A 9,186-nucleotide genomic window follows, 5' to 3' on the forward strand; every position below is an offset into this window, starting at 1 on the left:
GGTAGAAAAGGCTACTGTGAATGCTAGATGAAAGTGTTGTCTCTTGATGTGGCTGTAATCATAGTGGGACTGTTAGGATATTGATACAATAGATAAGGGGCCCTACTGCATTTCCTTGATCTTTCCAAATCTTTTAGTTAAAAATTTAAAGTGAAAAAACTTGCTAGGGTAAGATTTGGTGTAATAATCAAGGCAGGAGAAAAGAGAAGCTTTTTGATGTTTAACTAAAAAGACTGTACTAAGTAGTAGAACCAGATGCTGTGGATTAAGTCACCTACACTAAATCAACAATTCTCTTTGTTAAAACTTTTTCTTTTTTTTGAGTCTTTTGGTAGTGCTTGTCAAAAACTCCCTGATGTTAAACATTTTGAATAAATATTTCTTTTACAGATTTAATACTTTTAATTTATTTAGGTTACTCTGTCAGATATGGAAGTGTTCTGAATTTGTATCAAGTTCTTTTTCTGCTAATTGCTAGAGATCTAGAATCTTCATTAGTTATTTTTATTTATTTTATGTTTATTTTGGGAGGTTGTTTTTGTCCCTTTTAAACGAAAACAATGTCAAGACATCTAATCTTTCTCTGAGAAAGTGAAGATTATGAACAGTAGTAATTAAGATTCAGATCACACTTCCTTTTTGGCTTATTTAAGGTCTTCAATTTCTGACATATTTACTAAAAATTCTTCTCTCTTTTAGTTCACTAATTACCAAGAACAGCTATTCTGGCAGAGCTTTACTGTGATTGAAAGACTGTATTCTGTAACAAACCAGGCAAGAAAAAGCTGGAATTTGCTACAGAAGATGTTTAGTTTTGCTCCCTGGGACATCAAGAAAATCTTCCTCATTCCGGGCTGTTGTAAAGGTTGATCTTCTGGAAACAAAGGTGAGAAGGGAGGACATTTCATTTCTGGTTGTTAAGTTTTTTCCACACCAAAAAATGACCTGTTTTTCCTGTCATCTCCCTTTTCTTGATTATGTGGTTCTTAAGTTAGTGGTTTCATCTGATCCTCTTTGATCTGATGACTAGATTACTGATTATTTCAAAACATGACCTGCAAAACATGTGCATTCATTGTGCAGGCTGGAATGAAAGAAAGAAAGAATTTCACTCTTGTAAAGGATAAGGAGAAATAAAAAATATGAGGTTATCTGTTGTAGGGTAAGGTAAAAGGTGTCAGGCTTTTCTGCCCTCCCGCCATTAGGATAGATGACGGAACCCTGTAGTCCTGAATGCATGCCTGATGGTGGGCACCTGGAGTAGGGTGTGGGTATAGGCAGATGGGATTCCACTGGGCTTTTAAGGGCGGCGTCATGGGGACGCCAGCAGAAGCCGAGAGAGAAGCAGGAGAAGCAGAAGCCAAGAGAAGGCCTGAGAGCCCAGAGTGAAGAGCTGCTGGGGGCTGGGAGGACTGCCAGCCTACCGGCCCCCCAGCGCCCCTGCCTGCTGTGTACCTGATAATCCCAATAAAAACCTGAAAAACCACTGAGGATTCTGACTCCTCCTTTACTGGGTCTGCTGGATTATAGAAAACCTGCACTGTGGTCTTCCTGACCTTACATCTGTTTATAATTTAAGAAGCAAAATGACAGTTGCTTTATTTAAAGTACAAAATTATTGTGGTTTCATAGTTTTTTTTTTTTTTGAGTTCTTTGTATAAATGTTAGGCAACCAACAGATATCTAAAGTTGAAAAATGAAAACAGAGAAAAATGAAATTCTAGAAACATAGTAACTAGAATTATAAGAATAATGAATAAGTATTTCTTTGGCCTGTATTTATTAAATATTTCTTTGGCCTGTGTTTATTCCTCCATAAATATCAGACCATTTTAGTTACTGGGGCTTTATAAAAAGCATTAAAATCAATCATGTGAGTCCTTTTGCTATAGTATTGTTCTTTTGTATTTTATTTATAATTTTTGGTCATTTTTCTTTCTAGATAAACACTATAATTGATATTTACAAGTGAGCTTGATGGAATTTGAATTGGAATTTTATTGACTCTAGAGCAAGTTGGGAAGAACTGACATCTTGACAATGTTTTATCTCCCAGTTCATGAACATGTCATATCTCTCCATTTATAACTTTGATTAAAGATTTTATTTATTTATTTTTGTGTAGAAGAACTGGGGTGTACACCCGAAGTGGGGGAGGGGTGAAAGGACTCAACCGAGACAGGTGGGGGGGGGTCAGAACAGACAGATCTATTGAAATACACTGCTAAAGGGAGCAGCAGGTGAAACAGAAGAGGTCTGCTATAGATATGTGGATTAGCTCCCTGGCAGGGGATCAAACTCATGTTTCTAGGCAGGCCTTCACAGTGGTAGAGCTGAGACTTAACCCCTAGGCCACCAAGGAGGCCCTATATATTTGATTTTATTATGAAAGTTTATTATTTTGTACATATAGATCTCTATAAATTTTGTTAGACCAATATCTATTTAATTTGTGCTGTTGAAAATATCTTTGTGTATTTTTGTTATTTTTTTATTTCAATTTCTAATTCAAATTATTTATTATTGGTACATAGGAAAGCAACTCACTTTGGGCAAGCTAACTAGCATCTGAAAACTTTACTTTTAGGAGATGATTTTATGTCAATTCTTTGAGATTTCCTAGATACACAATCATACCATCTGTGAAGAAATAAAGCTCCATTTTACGGGCCCTATCTGTGTACCTTTCTTTTCTTTTAAACTTGATGAGACTTCTAGTATGTTGTTGAATAGTACTAGTGAGAGTATTACTTGCCTTGTTACTGGTTAGGTAAAAAGATATAAGGTCAGTGTTAAGATATTTGTAAATAATCTTTAATAGCTGAAGATCCCTTTATTCCTAGTTTGCTAAAGATTTTTATTTTGAATGTATGTCGGATCTTGTCAATGGATATGACAGTATGATTTTTTGGGGGGTAATTTTCTGTTGGTGTGGTGAATTACATTGACTTTCAAATTTGAACCAGCCGTCCAAGGATAAAGAACTGAAATAAATCTTGGTCATAACAGATACTTTTAAATGTTGTTTATATTTATCAGTTTTTGAAGAATTTTGCATCTATTTTCAAGAGCTATATTGGTCTTTGATCCCCCATCCCCTTTTTTGGCGATGTCTTTATCTGGATTTGATATAAGGGTAACCCTGCCCCCTGCCTCGTGGATTGAGTTAGGAAAGGCTTCCTTCTACTTTTTCTGGAAGTGATCAAGTGGAATAGCTATCAATTTTTAGATATTTGTTACAATTCAAATATTTAAGGGGTTTTATTTTGGGGGGGGTGAAGCTATTAATTAACAGTTCGATTTCCTTAATTGAATGGACTTATCTAAATCACCAAGGCTGTGAGTATACAGTTGTTTGCAGTGTTCCTTTACCATTTTATTCTCTATGGAATCAATAGTTATGACACTCTTTTTTTACGACAGCATGTGTATGTTTTTAAGCTTTCTAAGGAGTGGCCAGCAGGAGGATGATGAGGATCTTGAATAGATCTACAAATGTGGAATGAAAGACTTTCATAACATCTAGGTTGAAGAAGCTTATTTGTTGACTTGAAAAGGGCTTATTTGTTCCTGACAATCTTCCATATGATAAGGGAGCTTTCAGAATCAAAATCAACTTTCTAGCAGAGTATCCATTCAAACTATTGAAGATAACATTAAAAAAAAAGATCTATCATGAACATAGATGAAGAGGGGCAGGTCTGTCTGCCAGTAATTAGTGCTGAAAACTAGAAACCAAAACTGACCAAGTAATCCACACCCTCAGAGCACTGGTGAATGACTCCCAGCCAGAGCACCCCCTTCAGGTTTACCTAGTTGAAGAACACTTAAGGGTTAAAAATGTCTTTAAGAACAATGAAGAGCTTACAAGGAAATACAGGGGAAAGCAATCTGAGGACAAAAGCCTGCATGATTGATTCCAGCAAGTGATCCCAAACAGTGCATTCGGATATTCCACAAAGGACTCTAGAAAATTAACAGGTGCCACGCCTGGCATTTGCTGGTAGCAGCTGCTAGCTTTATACAGTTTCCTTAACCAAAAGTGATCTATGTAACTTGTAAATAAAGGATTAAACATTTATAATGTTCTAAATAATAAGATATTTTACTTGTAATTTACATTCATTTTTTCATTTAACCATTTCATTTAACCATTCTTTCAAAAAGTTTATTGAATTTTATATTGGACAAGGTAGACAGAACAGTAATATTCTCTGTTTACTTATAGTAATTATTCTATTTAGGGAAGAGAGCACATTAAAAAAGCAAAAAATTAAAAATATGAAAATATAAGTCTCATTATTATTAAAAAAGTAAAAAAAAAAAAGCATGAAGGAATTAGGCTCGTTAGACTTTGCTAAGGCGAGATTATGGCTATCATTTGGAAGTTTGGTCAAAGATGCTATCCCAGTGGAGGTCACATGTGAACTGAAACCTGCATGGCAAGACAATACTGGTTGAACAAAGTAAGAAGCAGAGAAGACCCAACAGAAAATATCCACAAGGGTGGACCTCCCTGGTGGTGCAAGGGGTTAAGATGCAACCTATGATGCAATCCACAGCCACTGAGGCATGAGTTCGATCCCTGGCAAGGGAGCTACCCACATGGGACAGCAGACCTCTCCTGACTCACCCACTGCTCCCCTCAGCAGTATTTCAGTCAATCTGCCTGTTCTGTTCTCCACCCTGTCTCTGGTGAATCTGCTCACCCCCCCACCTCTGGCCTGTACCCCAGTTCTTGTATGTATAAATAAATAAAAAAAAATCCACATGGGTAAGGGTCATACATTAGGAATAAACTTCGTATTTATTCTGTAAAACAGAACAAAAAAGCAAAGACTCCTGTGACTGACAGTGACAGGAAATATGTGTCAAGAGAAACAGTACTCATTTTTATAACGTGTACAACATGTATTTGGATTTAAATTCACATGCATGGGAATAACCCAAAGCAAAAAGGCAGCTAAAATCTTGCATTATATCAAAAGAAGATAGTAGAATGAACTGAGAAATAGAAATAGAGGCAATAAAAGGTGAATGGGGCTGACATCTCCTTTAGAATTAGAAGACATGGAGGTTTTGAATTTGAGTGATGAGGAAAGAAGAAAAATGGCTTTAAGTTTTGGTCTCGTGCAGTTAGGTAGACTGTAGAGCCATTTAGTGAGATATGAAAACAGAAAGAGGAATAAGATTGGGAAGAAACAGACTTCTGTTTGAGCTATGGTAGGTGTGTGTTTTCTTTAGACATAAAAAAAAATAAAATATATGAGAGCTGTAATAAAAACTGCAGACACCAGCAGCTACTTTACTAGGTGAGACAGTGCCCAGGGTGAAAGCATCAGTGAGCAACATGGAGAGAATTTAGCCACCAGAACATGAGACTGTCTAGTGTGAAAATATTTCAAATAAAGCAAACATGGGAAAAAAAAACAACACTCAGGGCAAGAATTCCCTAGTAGAGAAGTAAAATATCAGTGAGATATAATCATTATAAATAAACACAGCTTAGATATCTGTGACAATAATATAGAAATCACTACTGAAGAGCTTAAAATAAACTTAAAGACTAAACATGAAGATGTAAATAATTGTATTTCAAGCTGGGACAAATATGTTTGACTTTAATTATATTGATATATAACTAACTCCAAAATGAAACTAAAAGAAAAAGAGATGGAATAAGAAAATTTACATAGTTATTGCTTTTAAGGCTAACACGAATATCTGCCAAAGATGAATTTTTGCCACTTAAAATGAGTTTGGAGGCAGAGGAAGATGAAACCCTGGATCTAAACAGCCATTTAAAGAAAATTAGTCCACATTTATGGGAAAGACACCTGCACCAAGAACTCTGTGTGACTTTTGTTAAGCTTAAATGAATACTCTTCATTCCTAAAAATAACATTTGAGACGTTGTATTGCTTCTTGTTCATTGTCATTCATTCAGATGAACGTGATTTTGCTTCTTAATTGTAAATAAAGGAGTTTGGAATGTACTTTCGAGACAATTCAATGAAACATCCTCATATTTTAAACTAGCTGAGATACAAGAAAATAGCTGTACTAAAGCCACACTGCTAGTTACTAGAAAATTTTAATTTAGAATTTAGGACTTGTAGTTCACTATAATGGAGCTTTTTGTGTATGGCCTTTCAAACACAGACAAATTGGGAAATGAGAAATAAATGCCAGCTCTTTATAGCTATCATATTTATATGACTTACTTCTTAAGTATGGTTTATAAATGTCTTTATTAAATTAAAATATTTCCATGTACCTGTAGTAATAAACAACTGAAACTATTTTCTTTGATTAAATGAAAATATCGTATTAAAAATTATACTTGAGGAAATGAGTGACTTAGCATTGCTGTAAGTTTCTCGTAACCAACTTAATAGGATTGTATTTTTGAAATGTCTTTATATATATATATATAAAGGTATCTTATATATATATATAGGTATCTTAGAACAAAGCATTTATTTCCAAATCTATTTTCTTTTTCTTTTTCTTTTTTTTGAGGGGGGTTAGTAAGATAAATCAAGAAAAAGAGGCTGCTCTTGATCTCTTATTTTGGAAATATTTTATAAAAAGACTTATTTTTTTCTTCAAGATTTAATATTTACCAATATTTTGTAAAAATATGTGCATACCCAAGGTCTCCAAGATATGATCAACACCAAGTCTTTGCTGAAGCAAACACCAACACCCTAAATACAAAATGATACAAGATGGGTTTTTATCTTAGCCCTGTAGAGCCTAGAAGACAGGCTATTCTCAGATGCCTTTCACCCCACGGGGCCTGCATTGCAAAATTTTCATGGCTAGTAATGTAGGAAGTGAGTCACCCTGCCAAGTTTAATGAGTTATTTTCTAGAAATGGCATGCCTACATCAGCTTGTCAAGCACAGCACAGCTACGTGTTGGAACTGTTTATTCATGCAGCCTTTTGTGTACAGGGGAATTGTGAGCATGCTTTGTGAATAGTCAATATAGTAGAGATGGAATAATTAACTCTTCTTGTTGCTTATATTTTTCTTAGGATTTGAATCAGTATCATGATGATATTTTTGTATTCATGAGTTATAACCTTTTTCTGACAAATGTGACTCTATTTGTCCAGACTACTTGAGATTGGCTGACTTGACACCTATGCAGGGGTGTCCACTTATTTTCTGGAACATCTCTCATTAGATGACAGTCTAAAGAAAGAACTGTTTCATATGCCATGTAGTCCAAATGGTTTTGGGGTAATAAAGGGCTCTGAGCATCAGTGATAATATTTAAAATGTGTTCCTTCTTTAGTCTGTGGACTTGAGTCCATGTTTATAGGCTAAATATACTTCTTGAACATGACAAATTAAGACAAGAAAAGTGTGTATTGTGCTTAAAATTATGTGCATATTCTATAATATTAATGTGTTACTGCAAAACAAATTATTGAAGAAATTCTATTGAATACATAAAGACTGACCAGGATAGCAAACTATTGGAAGATAAGACAAATTAAGTGTCATGCAGATTAACAATTCTGAGTATTTGTAGGTGTTTATGAATATTGAACTTATGTGTCACAGAATATTTTGTAGTTTTCAAAGATATCTGGCAATGATATTAAACTAGTAGGAAGAGAAATGTTTAGGTAATTCTCAAGAGACCAGATTCTGTTATTAACATACTATTAACTTACACTGCACTGAGAATGCATGGATGTTCATCTAAAATATAAACAAAACAAATAAAAATGATTAGCATATATCTAAGTTTCATTTTATCTAAAATTCTGTAATATTAAAGACATTTTGCATTTTTAGTTGTCCACAAAAATAAGCTTTTCCAGAAAACTTTTTTCCTTTGACAATAAATATTTGGGGGGCCTCCCTAGTGGTGCAAGGGGTTAAGCACCACATCATGAAGCTGTCCACAGCCTCTGCAGCACGAGTTTGATCCCCGGCCGGCCAGTGAGCTACCCACATGGTGCAGCAGACCTCTCCTGACTCACCCACTGCTCCTCTCAGCAGTGTACTTTGGTCAATCAATCTGTTCCCCACTCAAAACAGAAGATTATTAGTAACAGCAAAAGTCAAACCAATAAAGACTGTGGTGATAAGGACATTTTCTTGAAGGAAGTAACACAGGATCTGATTAACTGAGGAAGGGCAGTTTATCAGAAAATTTGAAAGAGCAAAGCAAAGCAAAAACCCTGTGATGCAGAGTATCATAACACATTGGAGTAAATGATAAAATGACATGAGGTTTGAAAGCAAACAAAAACTTGAATCCAAAAGGGATCAGAGATTAAGACTAAACTACTATACAACATCGGAAGGGTGTGATTTTATATCAGTGACAAAATAAATAGGAGTATTGAAAGAACATCCAGGAAGATAATATAATATTTTTAAAAGATGTGAAGTCAAAAAGAAAAAGAGGACATGTTAAAATATATAAAAGAACAGTGATGTAACTAGAATAGAGCAGTTGCTCTTAATGAGGATGATTTTACCCCTCAAGAGACAACTGGTAATTCTGGGGATATTTTGTCACACCGACTGTGATGCTATGGGCATCTAGTAAATAGGAGACAGACAGAGTGCTGAATAATCTCTAATACCAACATAATCCCTCACAACATGGAATTATCTATTACAAGACATCAATACTTCTGAGGTTGTACAACCATGAACTAGAATACTGAGGGCTAATGGGAGACAAATATCATAAATAGCAAGAGAGTTAGGTAGTAGCCATATCATTTTGGAATTTACAATAAAAGCAATGAAAGATTGTAATGTATATAATATAAAATAAAAATTATTGAAGAATTTTATATAAAAGAGTGATATAGTGGGAATTGCATTTTTTTTAAAAAGATTTATTTATTTATTTATTTATACAAGCACTGGGTACAGTCAGAGGCACGGGAGGGTGAGAGAATTCACCAGAGCCAGAGCAGGGAGCAGAACAGGCAGAGTGATGAAGTACACTGCTGAGGGGAGCAGCGGAGGGCAGGAGACGTCTGCGCCGCGCCATGGGGATGGAACCCGCGCTGCAGAGGCTGCGGGCAGCTTTGCAACCCAGAGCTCAACTGCTGTGCCACCGGGGAGGCCCGGAATTGCATTTCTAAAGATTGCTTTGGCATGCTGAATGGAATACAGTAGGAGAAGGGGGCACAGAAATTATTAA

This window comes from Talpa europaea (genome assembly GCF_964194135.1).
Source record: "Talpa europaea genome assembly, chromosome: 2".
Lineage (NCBI taxonomy): Eukaryota > Metazoa > Chordata > Mammalia > Eulipotyphla > Talpidae > Talpa > Talpa europaea.